Source organism: Lagenorhynchus albirostris, chromosome 12 (assembly GCF_949774975.1).
Source record: "Lagenorhynchus albirostris chromosome 12, mLagAlb1.1, whole genome shotgun sequence".
Taxonomy (NCBI): Eukaryota; Metazoa; Chordata; class Mammalia; order Artiodactyla; family Delphinidae; genus Lagenorhynchus; species Lagenorhynchus albirostris.
The window spans coordinates 63,434,700-63,444,965 of NC_083106.1; positions in this window are offsets into that span (position 1 = coordinate 63,434,700).

Genomic DNA, 10,266 nt, shown 5'->3' on the forward strand with positions numbered 1-10,266 from the left:
TAGGGCTATGCTTAAGCTTGTGTTTTAACCCCATCCATGTTTTTTTTTATTTATCCCGTTTCTTAATAGCCATTTAAAAATTTCCACCCTGCTGGGATGAGTCTCACGACTCTTTCTTCTTCCTCTTGTTTCATTGCTATAAATATTTGCTTTATCCACCTTTTTCCTTAATAACCATTAAAAAACATCCACCCTGCTAAGACCAGTCTCTTGATTCTTTTCTCTGCCTTTCCCCATTATCTTACTAATGAACCTAATGTCTTTATTAATATCTGTAAGATCCATAAGGGGAAGCTGAGACAGCAAATTCTATAAGACTTCCCCAACTGGCCTTCAGTTTTGCAATAATAAAGTTATAGAGGATGCCCATGTAAAAGGGGCTCCGTTAAGCACAGCATTTACCATGACCTGCGTATTGGGCATATTCAGTGGGTAAATATCCTGGTCATCATAAAGCCAGCTGCTTCCTCTGGAGTAATCCACTTGGCATTCATAGGGGGAGGTGGACAGTCCCTCTACTCGGAATGAATACACCTTACAGTAGCTTTTATCCAGTCCACCAGGTTGGCTATTCCCTCAGGAACAATCTCCTCTGTGTCTGGGTCACTTAATAGCCATCTGTTCATTACTGAGCTGTGGGACTTGTATCCACCCAAACATGCTCTTCCACTCTGCAGACCCCGGCCCCCAATTAGTCATGCTCACAGCCCATTTCCATAAAGGTTCTTCAGGAAGCTGATTTTACTGATCTACAAAATGAAATAACTCCTTCATATTATATCCTCTGGTTTCAATAGTTTCTTGGTTTGCTCTCCCCTAACTTTGATTATCTTCCTGGTAACCAGAGGTCTCAGAAATACTTTCTGTTCTCCCTGCAGTTTTTACCTGGGTTGGGGGGAGGGGGGTGCTTTGAGGCTATCGGTTGAAGCTCAGACTCATTGAAGTCTGAGTTTAGTCTAGCGTCAAGATACAACTCAGCATTTGCTTTTACTTTCAGGTTAGCTATTATAGACAACAATAGCCAAGGGATGGATTATTTTGCCTTTTTATTATTAGTTTGCATCTTCTTATGCATCAAGTGAACCAACTCCCCTGAAGTTGGATCCATCTCTAAATTCCATCAGTAACTTTTATATTTAGTAACTGATTGCAGCACAGCTGCTGCTCCATAGCCTGGTGACTGTGAAGGAAAGACTCAGTTTTTCCTTCCTACGTAGGGAAAAACCCAGTTCTCTCCTACTGTGGTTCTTTACCCCATATGTCTCCTTCACTACTCACAGAAGACACTTCATTTCTGACCCTTCTGGTCACCAAATGTGTGGAGGTTTTTCTTCACACCAAGCAATCTTCTGTGACACCTACACCACAATTCAACCCGATTCTGACACTGTCTACCCAGAGATAGCATCAGATTCCACAGGTTAAGGGCTCAGGCCTGCAAGACAGCCCTGACTCCACTTCAGGTGTTAACCACAAGCCCAGGTTATCTATCACCTGTGCTCCTGACCTATCAGCTGTAAAATCAGAGGTTCCCATGACCCCCTCCTCAGGTTTGATTAATTTGCTAGAGCAGCTCACAGAACACAGGGAAACATTTATATGTACCAGTTTATTAAAGGGTGTGATAAAGGATAGATGAACAACCAGATGGAAGAGATGCGTATGACAAGGTATGTGGGAAGAGGCACAGAACTTGCATGTTCTCTCTGGGTGGACCACTCTCTCCACACCTCCAGCTGTTCACCAACATGGAAGCTCTCTGAACCCCATACTATTGGGATACTCCAGAGGCTTCATCACGTAGGCAAGTTCAATCATGAACTCCATTTTCAGCCCCTCTCCCTGCTCAAGATGTGGAGAGTGGGGCTAAAAGTTCCACGTTTCTAACATGGCTTGGTCTTTCCAGTGATTCACCCTCATCCAGGAGCCATCCGACAGCCCATTCAGAGTCACCTCATTAGAATAAAGGACACTCCTTCCACCCAGGAAATCACAAGGGTTCCGGGAGTCCTGTGTCAGGAATCGAGGTCTAAGACTACTATTAGAACGAGAGATGTTCCTAGTGTTCTTATCACTTAAGAAATTACATGGGTTTAGGAGTTCTATGCTAGGAACAGGGGGCAGAGACCAGTAGATATTTTCTATTATCTCACAGCATAGTTAATGTACCTCCACTGTTGATGAAATAAAAAGAAAGATGTGAACATCTTTTAGTCTGATGAGAAACTGATTTTTCAGAATTAGACATAAAACGAAATAGGTTCCTTTTTATTAGATGAAGCCACTTTTCACAGAGTGTCACAGATTCAGTACATGAATTAAAACAAAATTAACTTTCAGGTCACTTCCTGCTGCTCCCAAGACCAGTAGAAAGGAAAAAATGGAGACTTCTGGCTGAAGAGAGGAATTAGAGGTTAGTGATTTTCCTCCCTTCAAGGAGGCTAGGGTTCACTCAGACAGTTGGGAGTGGGTGGTGGGTGGTCTTCAGGAAGTGGAACCCTTTCTTCTCAGGCCACAGGAAAGAGAGAAATTCCATCAGTGGTCCCTAACATGTGTGCAGGAGTATTTAGCCAGGTGTGCTACTCTGATCCACAGGGAATCCACCAAACTGCCCCTGCCTGTGGTAGCCCAGTTCTTTTTAGGGCAAGTTGAGTTTAGTCTGACTCCTAATTAGAGCATCCACACAAGGACGGGCTGGACCTATGACGACCAGGTGCCTTGTATTCCAGCTGCCTAAGCCCATGTAGGGAGACCAGGTATTTTCTTACGCCTGGTCCTCAAGCAAATATAGTTATGTATCAACCTTAAACAAAAAGATATCATAGCAAAATACTTACCTTACACTATTATTACAAATATACAACAATAATAATATAAGAAGTTTGCATTAATCATCTTTATATCTGATGCTCATAGGTTTTAATTATTAACAGGAAGATCTGGGAAAGAGAAACAAAGTCTCCTCACAAAATCGCATTTGCCTGGAAGTTTCTAAGTTCCAAAGGTAATAGTCTCAGGGACCCTTTACTAGAAACTAGCTGAAATTAACTGAAGAGATGATTTTAAATTATACTTTAGCTTTATATTCAGATTTCTTATGTTAACTAAGCTACAGATATAAAGACCCTTGTTATCTAAACTTGAGAGGAACAGCAAAATATTTGCAAAAATATGATTATACAGTACTAAGGAAAATCAGATTTGAATTCGTATTTTGACTTAACGTACATCTTAAATTTAAAATATTTTACAAAATTGAAAAAGTAGAAAAGATACACTCTTGTCTCCTATTCATCCGGACCCCTCCCAAGAAGCAAATAATGCCTATTTCTAGAGATATTCTATTCATAACAAGCAAATGCATTCATGTATACAAACATTCTTGTATACAGGTGGTAGCATCCTACATGCAGACATACAGACTGCAGCATGAAAACTGTTCAACACCTTACTACTTTTGTCACTTAATAATCTCTATGTATATTATTCCATTGTTAAGTATCTATCAAAATGTACTTTATCAGTCCCCTGTTGTTGGACATACAAAATCTTTTCCATATTTTTGCTAGTTCAACACAGTGCTTCCATTAATAGTCTTGAACCAATATAATTTTACTAGTGTGTAATGACTACTGGCATAAATTCCTAAAAGTAGAACTGCTGAAATAAGGAGTCTTTTGCATGGGGTTTTGGTAGTTAGTGACAAATTGCCCTCTATGTTAGTAACAATTTTCACTTCCATTCCCCAATAAATAAGAGAGCCTCTTTTCCTACAGCTCTACCTACACAATTTGTTAACAAACATTTTGACCTTTGCCAATCAGAGAAGTAAAAATTGTATATTATTTAAATATTTATATTCCAGTTTCCTACACCCAGCTTATCTGGAATTAGATTGTTATCTGGAATATGAAATACGGGGAAACAAAGACTTTTTAATACTTCACATTTTGCTATAACATTAAAACTCCTTTTTTTAATATTGCCTGGTGGGAAATACTCAAAAAGCCAAAGAGAGAACTTGGAGAACATTGTGACCTGTGTTATAATAGCAGGTATGTCACATTCTAGTGGTGGACACTAGATGTTCAGGATGTGGAATAAGTTCTCATCAAAGCTGCTGGCATGAAATTGTAGAAGATGAAGAATAACTCTGTGTGTATTATTTGTGCAAATAACTTAAAAAGATAAGTAAGCAGACCCGTCAAGGAGATTAAGATGGGTCAATCTTGGAATAGTGATGTACTAGTTCAGGGACACAGCGATGTGATTAGGAAGATTTTCCAGATATTGAGGGATCCATTCGGAAGATTATTTCAGCTTGTGTATCCCCAGTTCTGAAAAAGCCATATTAGTTTGCTGGAAACAATGCAGCTGCAAAACATTTTACTATACCTTTCTGGAAAAAAAAATAAAAAAGCGAATGACCAAAAGTCCAGCAAATATGAATGACTTAATGAAATGTCTGTGGTTACTGCTAGATTTCCCTCTCAGTCCCATATCTCTTATTATCTTTATTTACATCTGAAACTATATCTCTGGCACATAGTGATAATTGATCATGGTGACCTGGTGTTCATTAAATAATACAAAGTTATGGTTGCTGTTCTAAAGTGCAACTAATTCTGTGTTCTGGTTCTCATCTCATAATATTTTCATTTAATTATTACTGCTACGTATTTTCACACAAGTTCAGCTTTTCCCAATATATAACAGCAATTTTTCTTAAAAAAATTTTATTGCTACTAATGGCTTTTGATGTGATGATACCAAACCTAACAGGGATCATATGTATTTTTCAACTCCTCTAGAGGAAGCTTGTTTATACAGCCAAAACAAGAGACTGGAAAATAAAATTAGTAATTTCATTTTCTCAAGGGCTGTAAGATTAATCCTGTTGGAGTTAGTGACCATGGGCTTAATTAAGTGTGAGCTTAATTTATTAATACATGCATCCCACAGATATTTACTGAATACTTCCTATATGCACAGCACTGGGCTATTTTTTTTTTAATTTAATTTTATTTTTTTATACAGCAGGTTCTTACTAGTTATCTTTTTTTTTTTTTTGCGGTACACGGGCCTCTCACTGCTGGGGCCCCTCCCGCTGCGGAGCACAAGCTCCGGACGCGCAGGCTCAGCGGCCATGGCTCACGGGCCCAGCCGCTCCACGGCACGTGGGATCCTCCCGGACCGGGGCACGAACCCGCGTCCCCTGCATTGGCAGGCAGACTCTCAACCACTGCACCACCAGGGAAGCCCTAGTTATCTATTTTATACATATTAGTATATATATGTCAATCCCAATCTCCCAGTTCATCCCACCACCACCCCACTTTCCCCTGTTGGTGTCCATACGTTTGTTCTTTACACCTGTGTCTCTATTTCTGTCTTGCAAACCAGTTCATCTGTACCATTTTTCTAGATTCCACATATATGCGTTAATATATTATACTTGTTTTTCTCTTTCTGACTTACTTTCCGTATGACAGTCTCTAGGTCCATCTACGTCTCTACAAATGACCCAATTTCATTCCTCTTTATGGCTGAGTAACATTCCATTGTATATATGTACCACATCTTTATCCATTCATCTGTTGTTGGACATTTAGGTTGCTTCCATGACCTGGCTATTGTAAACAGTGCTGCAATGAACATTGGGGTGCATGTCTTTTTTTTTTTTTTAACATCTTTATTGTAGTATAATTGCTTTACAATGTTGTGTTAGTTTCTGCTGTATAACAAAGTGAATCAGCTATACTTTAATCCGCTTGTCTGCTGATGGGTGGGGCTGTGTTCCCTCCCTGTTGGTTGCTTGGCCTGAGGCGACCCAGCACTGGAGGCTACCTTGCTCTTTGGTGGGGCTAATGGCAGATTCCAGGAGGGCTCAAGCCAAGGAGTACTTCTCAGAACTTCTGCTGCCAGTGTCCTTGATCCCATGGTGAGCCATAGCCACCTCCCGCCTCTGCAGGAGACCCTCCAACACTAGCAGGTAGGTCTGGTTCAGTCTCCTATGGTGTCACTGCTCCTTCTTCTGGGTCTTGATGCACACACTACTTTGTGTGCACCCTCCAAGAGTGGAATCTCTGTTTCCCCCAGTCCTGTCGATGTCCTGTAATCAAATCCCGCTAGCCCTCAAAGTCTGATTCTCTGGGAATTCTTCCTCCTGTTTCCAGACCCCCAGGTTGGGAAGCCTGATGTGGGGCTCAGAACCTTCACTCCAGTGGGTGGACTTCTGACGTATAGTTATTCTCAAGTTTGTGAGTCCCCACCCCCAGCAGTTATGGGATTTGATTTTATTGTGATTGTGCCCTTCTTACCATCTCATTGTGGCTTCTTCTTTGTCTTTGGATGTGGGTGGTATCTTTTTTGGTGAGCTCCAGTGTTTTCCCATTGATGATTGTTCAGCAGTTAGCTGCGATTTTGGTGTTCTTGCAAGAGAGAGTCACTGGACTATTTTCTATCTTGCTATTCCATTCAAGGATTGACACTGATCCAATAGGGTCAGTATTCTTCATTACTGTTCTCTGAATTCCTGTACTCTTCACTGGTCCCGTCCTTCCTCATTCATTTAGCAGATTTTCGCTTCTATTATTTCCAGTTACCTCATCAATAAATCAAAGTACTTTGATAAAAGAAATTTGAGATAGATGGAAGTGAATGAATCAGATGTTCTGATTTCAAGGAATCATTAGTCTTGAAAAGATAAGGAATAAAAAGGAGATGGTATATGATTAAATGCTAAATGCAATAAGTGACATGAAAGTTTAGAAATAGGAGTGAATAGTGTACATTAAAAATATCAGTGAGGGTTTCAAAAAGCCAATGGAATCAGCTAGATTACGAAGGATGGGAAGGATTTGGACAGGAAAAGGATTGAGTGTATATTTCAGTTGGAGTCAACACATGCAATTAAAAAGAATTGCAAAAAGAGTGTATATTGGCATTGGGAGCTGAGAAAATAATTCGTCTGAAGAGGAGATTTCTCATAGTGATTTCTCTAATTAATTCATCAATAAATAAATTTGTCTTCAGCAAATATTGTGAACAAGGTGGAGTGCAAAGATCTTGAGGTAAAGTTATAGAGATAATATTCTAGTGAAGGAGAAATTGATTAAACAACTAATGAAAATTGACTAAGGTTGGAGGGAAAAAATGGCTAAATATAAAGGGTTAGACCAGATTATAGAACCCACTGCTTCCCAAATACATCCCAGCTTCTACTCCCTTAGTGCGATTATGTAAGATATAACAATAATTTTTGAATACAGATTTAAGTTTTTGAGCACTTTTAAAATTCATTTTCTTATTTTTTTTTCCCCCTGGAAACATATGCCTAAGAGAGACAATCAGAATAGCTTCATGTCTCTAACAGTTCAGTGCGTTGATGCATTTGAGGTTAAGTTTCCACTTTGTCGAGAATTCCTTTAGGTTGAAGGGGCGTTGTTTTTTAGTTTCTTCCTTCTCACTCAGTGCTAGTTGTCAGAGGGCTCTGGTGGAGAAGGGGAAGCACCTTGGACTTGAACTTAGATCACTGACCAGATTTCTACAACTTAAGAACCACCTGGTCGGGCTTTCTTGGTGGCGCAGTGGTTGAGAGTCCACCTGCCGATACAGGGGACACTGGTTCGTGCCCCGATCCGGGAAGATCCCACATGCCGCAGAGCGGCTGGGCCCGTGAGCCATGGCCGCTGAGCCTGCGCGTCCGGAGCCTGTGTTCCGCAACGGGAGAGGCCACAACAGTGAGAGGCCCACGTACCGAAAAAAAAAAAGAACCACCTGATCATTCAATATTTCTAAACAGGAGCCTCAATGTCTATATTTGCAAAAAAATTAAAAATGAGAATGAGATAGTGTTTGAGATAATACCTTTTAACTATAAAGTGTTATGTAAATGTACATGTAGGGAGCTGCCAATTCTATCAATGCCACTTTCTGCTTTAATGACTTCTTTTTCTGCTTAAGCTGGTTTTATTAAGACTGCTCTGCTCCTCTCCTTCCTCTGTGACTTTTCTCCACCTACTATTGTGTCCTGGTAAAATGTAGGTGTTTAAGCACCGGGGAGCCTTAAACACTAGTAAAAGGGAAGAAGTCCATCCACGGCTATCTCTGGGCAGGGTTACAAGATCATGATGCAGTACATGATGTGTACCCAGTGCATCAACTCAAGAGAGTAGGGGCTGGCGGAGGCAGAGCTTGGGTCTAGCTACCGTTTGCTGAAGTTTAGGCTGAGTGAGGGGAACACGTTAGACAAACAGTTTTATTGACTACTCCACATTGCAGGTATTTAATCAGATGGGAAAAAAGGAATTATGAAATAAATGTCATTTTACTAGGTATAGTAAAATGTCATTTTACTACTGTATAACACAGGGAACTCTGCTCAATATTCTGTGACAAACTAAATGGGAAAAGAATTTGAAAAAGAATAGATACATGTATATGTATAACTGAATCACTTTTCTATACACCTGAAACTAACACAACATTGTTAATCAACTCTACTTCAATATAAAATAAAAAGTTTTAAAAAAAGAACAAAAAAAAATTTTACTAGGCGCAAAGTAATATTAATTAGCTAGATTACAGAGATGGTTTATTTTTCTATCTTGATGTTGTTATTGGCTGAAAATTATTCTTTAGTGATAAAAGGAGAGTAAGTGAAATGAAAGACAATTAACAATGGCTCTGATCTTTCACAGCTCCTATCATTGCAAGATAAAATGAGTTGAAGGGGAAAAAAGAGGGCTTACTAGATTTATTCTTACCAACAGAAAGCTAGCATGTTTTCCCCCCAAAAGACTCAAAGTAATGTTCATTACTTCAGAGAATTTAACCGTAGCTTAGGTTAGAGTTGCCATCTTTAGCAATACATAAACAAATAAAATAAAATTTAAAAAGGACATTGAAAAAAAAATTAAAAAAAAAAGGACATTGATTTTAAAATAAACAACAAATACATACACACACACGTCCGTATATTGCATGGAACATACTTATACTAAATACACAAGTTTATGTATATATATTACATATTTATAATATATAAATATTTATGTACATGTATTTAACATAAATGTCCCATGGAATATTTGGATATGTGTGTATGTGCATATATATACATATATGTATGTATGTATTTAGTATAAATATGTCCCATGCAATATTTGGGACATACTTGAATTTTATTCCTTGTTTATCTGAAATACAAACATAGCTGTGTATCCTGTATTTTATCTGGCAATCCTAGAACAGTGCTCTGTCTTCAGTTCTCTAGGCTGAGAAACAGAATGATATTGGCACATTGACAGCAGATCAGGTCCTTGGCGGGGAGCCTCACATTAATGGGTGCTCAATATTGATGCATTCAAGTGCAATTCAGATTTATTACTTGTATGACTAGAAAAATAGCAGTAACAGGAATCCCAATACTCTTGTTTGCTTTACCTCTGCAATCCATCAATATGTCCACTGCTAACTGGCCTGGTTCAAGCCACCATAATTTCTCACCTGGAATATTCATATAGCGTCCTAACTCCTTGTCTCTACTTTTCATTTATTTATATATTCAGTCAACAAGAATTTATCAAGTGTCTAAGTGCCTGGCACTATTCTAAGCTGTGAGGATACAAGAATGAGTGAGAGGAAAGTCCTTTTACTCATGGAGGCTAATTTTAAGATGGAGGAGACAGGTAAGTAAAATATATAGAATGGCAGATGGTGAAAAATAAAGTAGAAACAAAATGGCAAGTGCAGTTGGGGAAGGTGTATGTTTTAGATGGTTGTCAGTGAAGACCTTCCTGAGAAGGTGACATTTGAGTGAAGGAAGGAGGAAAGGGAATGATCTGGAAGGAAGAAAGGGAATGATCCATGCAGCTCTTTGGAAGAATAATATTTAGGCTAGGGAAACAAGGGTAAAATGCTCTATCAAGAGAGTTCTAGAAAGAGCATGGCGTGTAGCAGGAGTAGGGTGTGCAAGGAAAATAAAAGATGGATTTTAAGCTATTGTAAAGGATTTGGGCTTTACTCTGAGTAAGATGGAAAGACAGGGTAGATTTTGAATAAAGGTATAATATTATCTGACTTATCTATCTTAGTAGATAACTAATTAATTAATTTAATTTGGATCATTCCTGCTACAGTGTTAAAAGACTATTGCAATAATCCAAGCAGATTATGTGGTTGGCCTGGACCAGGTAGTAATGGTAGTGGTGATGAAAAGTGGTTTACTTCTGAATATACTTTTAAGATACAACCAAATGATTT